The sequence below is a fragment of the Mustela lutreola genome, chromosome 9 (genome assembly GCF_030435805.1).
Source record: "Mustela lutreola isolate mMusLut2 chromosome 9, mMusLut2.pri, whole genome shotgun sequence".
NCBI lineage: Eukaryota > Metazoa > Chordata > Mammalia > Carnivora > Mustelidae > Mustela > Mustela lutreola.
The window spans coordinates 57634456-57643372 of NC_081298.1; the positions used below are offsets into that span (position 1 = coordinate 57634456).

The following is an 8917-nucleotide window of genomic DNA, read 5'->3' on the forward strand; positions in this document are numbered from 1 at the left end:
GCGGCGCATGAAGGTGCGGCCGCCAGGCGCGGGGGTCCGCGCGGAGGCCTGGGCGGCGTGGCCGGGGGATGCTGGGCCCCTGGGCTTCTGCAGCGGAGAGGGCACCCCCAGAACAGCCGTGCCCCCGGGCTGCCCCAGCGAGGCGCTTGACAGTGAACCCTGGGGAAGTTGGGCAGCTGTGAGTTTGCCTGTCGCCGCCTTTAAGTGCCTTAGGATTCAGTGATTAAGGAATTAGGCTCTCCCTCCGGGAGGGGCACTACCTGCGCTTGAGAACTCCGTGCAGAGAAAAAGGACAGAATGATGCTGTCCGAGCAAGCCCAAAAGTGGTTTCCTACCCACGTGCAGGTCATAGTGCTCCAAGCCAAAGATCTTAAGCCAAAAGGCAAAAGTGGCACCAATGACACATACACTATAATTCAGCTGGGCAAGGAAAAGTACTCCACCTCTGTAGCTGAGAAGTGTGGAAGGAGGAAGCCTCTTTTGAGCTACCTGGATTGCTAATGCAGAGGAATCCAGAAAAATACATTCTTTTCCTCATAGTTATGCACAGGTCCCTGGTGGGTCTGGATAAGTTTTTAGTGGCAATCAATCTCTATGACATCTTTGAGGACAAAGAAGGAAAACAAAGTGGTTTAGATTAGAATCCAAACAAGGAAAAAGAGCCAAAAACAGGGGTGAGATCAAAGTCAATATTCAATTCATGAGGAACAATATGACAGCAAGTATGTTTGACTTATCAATGAAGGACAAAACAAGATCTCCTTTTGCAAAATTAAAAGATAAGATGAAAGGTAGAAAAAATGATGGAACATTTTCTGATACGTCTTCTGCAATCATTCCAAGTTCTCACATACCCGATGCCAGTACTGAATTTTCAAGTGGTGAAATACAGATGAAATCCAAACCAAAAAAGCCTTTCCTTTTGGGTCCTCAGCGACTCTCTTCAGCACATTCAATGTCTGATTTAACTGGGACACACATATCTTCTGAGAAACTCAAGTCCGGCACCATTGGTCAGACGCATCTTCTCCGACGGCAGATAGATGCCTTTGGAGTGGTTCCAGAAAGTGGAAGTCTCAAATCTCCACACAGAAGAACATTAAGCTTTGATACTTCTAACATGAACCAACCTGACAGCAGTGTGGATGAAGGTGAATCGTCTTTCAGAAGACAAAATGACCCATTTACAAATGTGACTGCTTCATTACCCCCAAAATTTGCAGCACTGCCAAGGAAGAAAAATCCATTTGAAGAAAGCAGTGAATCATAGGACAGCGGCATGAATTTATTTTCAAAATCAGTTGAAGTAAGAAAAGAAAATAAAAGAGAGAAAAGGGAGAAAGCCTATTTGAGAGAGTGACTGGAAAAAAAGATAGCCGAAGATCTGATAAACTTAGCAATGGGGGATCTGATAGCCCTTGTGACTTGAAATCACCTAACGCATTTAGTAAAAATCGTCAGGACTATTTTGATTATGAGTCAACTAATCCGTTTACAACAAAATTCAGGGCTTCACATATAATGCCGTCTTCAAGTTTTCATATGAATCCGACAAGTAATGATGAGGAGCTCAGGAAAATCCCGGACAGCAATCGTTTTGATGCCACAGCAGGGTATCCTGGTCTGACCTAGGAGGAGGTCCTCCAGGAGCTAGTGAAGCACAAAGAGCTCCTTCGGAGGAAAGACACCCACATCCGGGAACTCGAGGACTACATCGACAACCTCCTCGTGAGGGTCATGGAGGAGACTCCCAGTATTCTCAGAATGCCCTACGAACCGTCCCGGAAAGCTGGCAAATTCGCCAACAGTTAATCAGCCAGGAGTACTGCATTTGTGATTGGGGCAAAAAGGAAAGAAGAAAGAGAAAAAGAAGAAAATCTTGGTACTGCAAGAAACTACATTATCAGGCTTCATTATATACTCTACTCCGTTGCGAAAAATTCCTTTACCTGTAAATATTAGCAGGGACCATCAAGAGTGACCTTTGAAGTGAGCTAAATAATTTAAACATTTAAAATGAAAATGGGCCAGATTCTCAATGAATAAGCAGTTCCTTAGGATTTTCATTGAGGTGCCGCCGCCGGCCTCCTAACCTGCCATAGGCCTAGGGATCACTTCAGAAGTACGCGACTTTTTATTCCTCAGGACTAGAGCTCACAAAGCAGAATTGATGCTGGGGCTGGTTTCTTAGAAGTCAGTTTGTAGACTGACTTAGCTGCAGGAATACTGCTTATTATAAACACTAAAAAAAGTTCACATTTTATATGCATATATATATACATGAATATATGTTCATATATCTTTGTATATAAAATACATGCATATACCTCACATATACATGTGTTTTTAGAACATTTAAAAACAGCTGATTGCCTCTAAAATTAGGATACCAGTTTCTTAATTTGGAAATCCGTGTGTGCTCTATCAATGCATTGCTACTAGTACAGTTTGTTGTAGGGAAGCTTCTTCAGATCACTCTTGACTTTGCAAATCTTGGTTTCACAGTGAGAGCCTCTCCTATATATTATTCCAGCATCAGATGTTTGCTCTTTTTCTAAAAAGAATGATTCCAAGTTTTTTTGGTTTTCTTTTTTTAGGCATGACATATTTAAGGAAAATTGACTAGCATCACAATAGTACAAATTTCTTAAGTTCATCTTTTAACATTTGCGTTTCATTCAGTAGAAGGGGAGCTAATGTAGTCTGTCCTGTTGAGATTCTGAATGCCTTGAAGGACATTATTAGGAAGTTAGATCTGAAAAGAATTCTGAGGGGGGGAAAAGTAGGGGATCATCTGATGCCTGATAACCCAGAGCAATGGGCAAATTCTAGGAATGAAGAATTCGGAGTGGTTTCAGGTTACGTAAATAATAGAACAGATGGTTGCATTTGGGTCTTGAACCAAAATAAGAGTCACTAAAGGAGGAGTGAGTTGTTGGAACCGCCCTTTGCTAGCATGGCACTGTACACACTGTTCTACATGGACCCTTAAGAATTGGTTTGTTGCAAAAGTCTGTGTCAGCTCTTTTAAGTCTCTCCCCCAAAATATCAATTACTTCCGTGAATTGTCTTCATAGATTTGTACAAAATAAGCCTGAAATGTAAAGTGGAAAACAATGGTATGAAAATATTACTAGTCATCTGCTTATTTTTTCCCTTAAAAATCTGAAATACGTTTTCTATGAAACACTGAATCTGTGTTTCTGGTTTTAAAAGAAAAAAACTTCATCTATATGTGGAGACCTGTATTCTCCAGGCTTTTAATGAACTGTTGTCGAATATTTTTCTCCACAAAGACTTTATTGAAAATTCGGTACAAAGCAGATAGAACTGTTGTCGAATATTTCTCTCCACAAAGACTTTATTGAAAATTCGGTACAAAGCAGATAGAACTGTTGTCGAATATTTTTCTCCACAAAGACTTTATTGAAAATTCGGTACAAAGCAGATAGAACTGTTGTCGAATATTTCTCTCCACAAAGACTTTATTGAAAATTCGGTACAAAGCAGATAGAATAGTTTTGCTCATTTTAATATTCTGAGTCAGATATCTTGGCCAAGTATATATTCGTGAGCTAAAATTGCTCATTTGTATTTTCTGAGTTTCTTTAGTTTTCCTATGGGAACATATGTTTTGAAATTCTAGGAAGTTTTCCTAAACACAAAAAAATTAAATAATTTTTTAAAATGGAGAAATGGAGAAGGAAAAGTAGCTTTTACCAACTTTTTTTTTTTCCACTTCTGAATTTCTGTACTAAACCTCAAAATCTGGTTTAGAATACTATTTTCTCCTTGAGGTCTTAGTACTTATTATTTTTTAACACAGTGCCATTTTTAGTTAGCGTTTTATTCAATATTCCAAATTTTTAGCATTTTTTTCTGTTAGTATAAGTGAACCTATTCTTACACTTTTTAAACTGCTAAAATCCATGTGTTTTCAGTATTATGCCAGATTATCTGCAGATATTTTAATATGCTTTGGCCAAATTTATTCTTTATAAAATGAACCAAGATGCCAGTTTTGTATTGGGGATTTGTTTTATGTAAATAGAATTCGTTAAAAAGTATTGTTCAAATATCACTATTCTTTTTGTGAGGAAGTTCATTTTTTTTTTTTTTAAAGATTTTATTTATTTATTTGACAGAGAGAGATGACAAGCAGGCAGAGAGGCAGGCAGAGAGAGGAGGAAGCAGGCTCCCTGCCGAGCAGAGAGCCCAATGTGGGGCTCGATCCCAGGACCCTGAGATCATGACCTGAGCTGAAGGCAGCGGCTTAACCCACTGAGCCACCCAGGCACCCCGAGGAAGTTCATTTCTAAGAAGAGGTTCTCTGCCAGGTTGGAAGTGTTTAGGATTAAACTTACCAGACGTGAATAATCTGGTGATAACCAAATCAATGTTTTTATCTTTCAACCTGACACAAGAATTGTGCTGAAAATGAATCCGCACTTGTCACTGCCTGAAAATGTGCTGTCCCAATGTTTATGAACTTCCGCTCATGACCTGGAGTCAGACTTATTATGTGTTTTCATAATTTGGTCAATATGAAACACTAAAAAAAGTAAAAATGAATTCCCAAGCAAACATGTCAGTGTTTCCTGTGTTTGGGCAGAAGAGCAAACAGAGTAGTTTTAGTTTCTAGTATTGTGGAGAAAAAAAGCCAAGAAGTTCACCTTCAGTTAATTTCTCCAAAATGTAACTTTTAAGTATTCTAATGGTATATTTTGTTAGTAGTTTAGACATAGAAATAAAAGTACGCACTCGTTAAATAATGCACAGCACAGTAGACTTACAGACAGATTTTGCTTTTAGGCGTGAAGAATATTCCCACCATAAGAGAATTTTTTTTTAAATCACAGAACCGATGTTTGTCCTAAACCTATCTTGAGCTAATGTATTTCTGTTACTGACTAAAGTATTTCTGCTGTTATTTTCAAAGCAGTATTGTTTTCCAACCGATTCCCCTACCAGTTCTAAATTTGGCTTTGACAGTATTGAACCTCCTGTCTTCCCACTTAGGCTTCAAACTGCATTTACCGAATCCCAGGGTTATAGCTTAGAATTGTACATAAAGTGACATGTCACCCATTCATGAAAAACGTTCAAGTATTGCTTTTTGCTACTACATTGTGCATAGAACCTTGTTTTGCCACCCCCCCCCCCCCCCCGTGAACATAGTAGTATCCAGAGATTATGCATAATTACAGCTATTGCTTTTGGCAGTAAATGAAGATTTTGTTGTAATTTTCCAGCTGTGAAAATGTTGCCTTGTATTTAAAAGGATTTCATGAATGGAAACCTAAGTAAAACTCAGCTCATTAGTGACAGACTTGCTTTCCTCACATCCTAACCTTCACCTACTTCTCCATCCTCGGAACCCCCTCCGCCCCCCTCCTTCCACCCCCATAAGGGTGCTTATTCTTTAGCAAGGAGAATCTTAAAAAACTGCTGTCTTTAATGTATCTAGTAATTGTTATACTAGAGCTTTTATTTTCCCCTGTAGCTTTTTAGGAGAAGCAACCTACTTTGGATTTGTAATTCAAGCTAAAACTTTTTGATGTCTATGTACTCATATGTCTTATAGATATGGTGGGTGTCTGTGTGTGTGGGTGTGTGTGTGTAAGTGAAGTATAAAGCATGTTCATTCACTCGAGCTCTTTGAAGTAAGAGGTAAAGGACCACAGTGCCACTGGTTCACAGAGATGTAAGGGTCTGTCAGCACCATCGAAAGCCCCCATTTTCACAGATTTATAACATTAATAATCCAGATGCAATCATTGGAAGTATTTAATATGCAATAGGTAGCACCTTAACTAATTAATCTGCATATGAAGGGTTTTCTGATGTATTTAATAAGAAGTGTAGAAGCTTTCAAGCATTAAACTAGAGTTGACGTTTTATTTCATTTATATTCTGTGTTGAAAATTTCCACTCTTACAATGGAATTGAGGTCCGTAAAAAACGATATGTTGGACCTATTAATCTTTGAATCTTCAGGCGGTTTGTATTTTGAGGTACCAAAAAAAAAATAAAAAAATGCTGCAGATCTAGAAATGTATATATTTAGCAGGTACTTGAAAGACACAAGCATTATTTATAACTGAAGAGTATTACATCCTATTAAGTAAAATGCTCTGGTAACTTGTATACATTTTTACAGGTACAAACCCAAAAGTCTGTAAGCATTGCATAATGTGACAGTTGTATAATTTATGTAATCTGATGCATGAATCAGAATTTTTATATAATATATAATTATCAATTTATTATAGTTGATTAAAGTGTTTAATCTTAAAACAAAACAAAACAAAACAAAACAAAAACAACAACAAAAAAAACCCAGATAGTAGTGTTACAACTGTTTCATTGATTTTAAAATAAAGTTAGTGTCAGGATAGATGACCCATCAAACTCATAGTCAGGGTTAAATATGGCACTCAGGGGGTCTTAAAGCACTGACTCACAATGTGGCAGTTGGGGAAGCTCCACAGAGTCTCAGAACCTCTGGGCTCTGACATGTGGAACGTTGTCCTGTCCTGGATAAGATCCACCTGTTGACAGGCCCTAACTCTTTTCCCCTGGGTTGCTTTTCCCCCAAAATGCTCCAAGCCCCAAAGAGCTTCATAGTAGGATGGGCCAACCCAGCAGAGTGAACCTGATCTCCCAGGAGCAAAGCCCTGATGAATAAGAGCTTGGCTAGGTACATTAGTGTCTGGTCTTTGTCCAGGGCTTCTTGGTGGCTCCTTCTTGACTCCTTCTGGCTTGTCCTGAGTCAATGCTCAGGAACCACCCCTCCAGCTGGACCTCAGGCAGATGTTATACAGAACAGAAGCCAAGGTTTGTTAGTTTGTTTTAATATAAGCAATGTATGTTGACATTGAAACTTGTTCTTGAATTAAAAAATAACCTTTCAGTAAAATTACACTGCAAAATTAATATGCAGCTGTTCTCTGTGGACATTTACTTGATCTAATCTTTCTTTTGTGAGTTTTCTAATGCTGCTGCAAAGGGAATATGTGATTCCCAGTAGTCTTGCTGGGTGCTGAGAGCTTTCAGAGGCCTCTATAATCAGCTCGCCCTTTACTGCCAACAGGTGTCCCAATTGCCCTGACACTGGAACTTTGTAACTGGAAGTTTTCACTAAACAATGGGAATTTCTTCTCCAGATCAGGCTGCTTTGCTTATTGATATTAACAATGCAATAGGTATCATTTATTAATGGCATAATCTATGCTAAACAATTTACAGAAATTTTTATTTTAAATATTAAGTGACTAATGTAAAATGTACCTCTTTTACAGAATGGATCTGAGACTCAGAGAGCTTGAGTCATTCACCTAATAAGAGACAAGGCTGAGATTTGAATCCTGGTCTGTCACCCTCCTGATGTCAAGCTCTCAATAACTAGTAGTAGCCCGAGTCTGCTGCCACAGCAAAACAGTACTGTAGAATACAATTCTTCTTTAAACATCTTTCATGCAATTAGGCAAAGACTTCAACAGAGTTAGATTTTATTGGTGAACTCATGAAAGTCAGCAAGGTGTTTCAGATCATGTCTCACCCAGGTTTCTACTCTGTGAAGTAATTGTTTTATCACAAACATGAAGCCATTGTGTGTGTGTGTGTGTGTATGTGTGTGTGTGTGTGATGATGATGATTAATGTGGGTTGAATGTCCCCACTTACTCCTGTGCCCTCATGGTAGCGAGATAGCAGAGAGATTTTGAGGGCTGGAAAGGCTTACCTGATGACTCAGGAACCAGAAGCAGCAGCACATTGGTCTTAGTTAAAATCAGCTCATGTGAATCTGGAACCAAGTCCTAGGGACACTGTGCAAGGGCACATTAGATGGAGCTTCAGCTGTAGAAACAAAGAATCCTACTTGGACACATGTGTTTATATGGCTAGTGGGTAGAGAACAGGCAAGGAATGCTCCTGATTCTCCAGAGCTTTGCCAAGGAGAACTTTGCATCCACTGGCTTTGTTCTGCCTCCACCAGATGCTGATATTTGCCCCAGCTGCAAATCTAATCCCAGCTCTGCTGTGCTCTGCTGACCTAGGCGACCACAAAATTTGTGGTCCTTGCTTCCCACATGGCTTCTGCAAACAATCAGTAATAGTGTGAATGAGCAGGTGTAAATGGGTGAATAAAAGCCAATGATCCATTCACCATTGAAGTGACAAGGTTTTATGGGAGACTCACACATTGTATTAAGGGCCTCAATGGCTGGCTCCCTGGACATGAACTGCAACTATTGCAATTCATCCTCTCTGTTCCTGTGGAAGACACATCCATCTCTTTCTTCCCCAAACTGGCTGAGGAGAAAGTCCATTTTAGGGAATCAGAAGACCTGTACCAAAATCATGGTCCCCCATTTCCCAATGTGTGTGTGTGTGTGTGTGTGTGCGCGCGCGCACGTGTGCATGTGTGCATGCATGTGTGCATGCATGTGTACATGCATGTGTGTGTCTGTTTCCAGTGAAAGAATGTTGGAGTCAGTGGGCAGGAATTTGTTGAGACAAACTTATGGCTGTCATTGGGGGTGAGGAGGGTAGAACACAGTCTCCAGAGCTTCCGGTCTTGTGTCCCTCATCTGGTTACTAAATTTCTAATTCATGCTTTATACGCAATACCACCTCGCATCATATATTTAAAAAAATATTTGTATAGAGTTTATTATTAAAATTCCATATGATTGCATCTGTCAGTCCTCCATTTTGAGACTCCTAGATACCATCCCAAACTACTTCAGTTGTACCTTTGAGACAGTCATGACTTCTTTATATCTTTCTTTAAAATTTAGTTCTTAACTAAGAAGCAGTAGATCAAAGCCTGTCAGAGCACCATCTGTGAGGCCAAGTGCCCTGGGTGCAAAGACCGTGCTTCAATTTATTAACTAAGACCTTCGGGAGGATTC

The 8917-nt window shown here is 39.6% G+C and overlaps 1 pseudogene; it reads left to right on the forward strand.

Moving 5' to 3' along the window:
* The first annotated feature begins 235 nt into the window (after positions 1-235).
* On the forward strand, positions 236-2060 carry LOC131807649 (rab11 family-interacting protein 2-like; annotated as a pseudogene).
* Positions 2061-8917: the final 6857 nt, after the last annotated feature.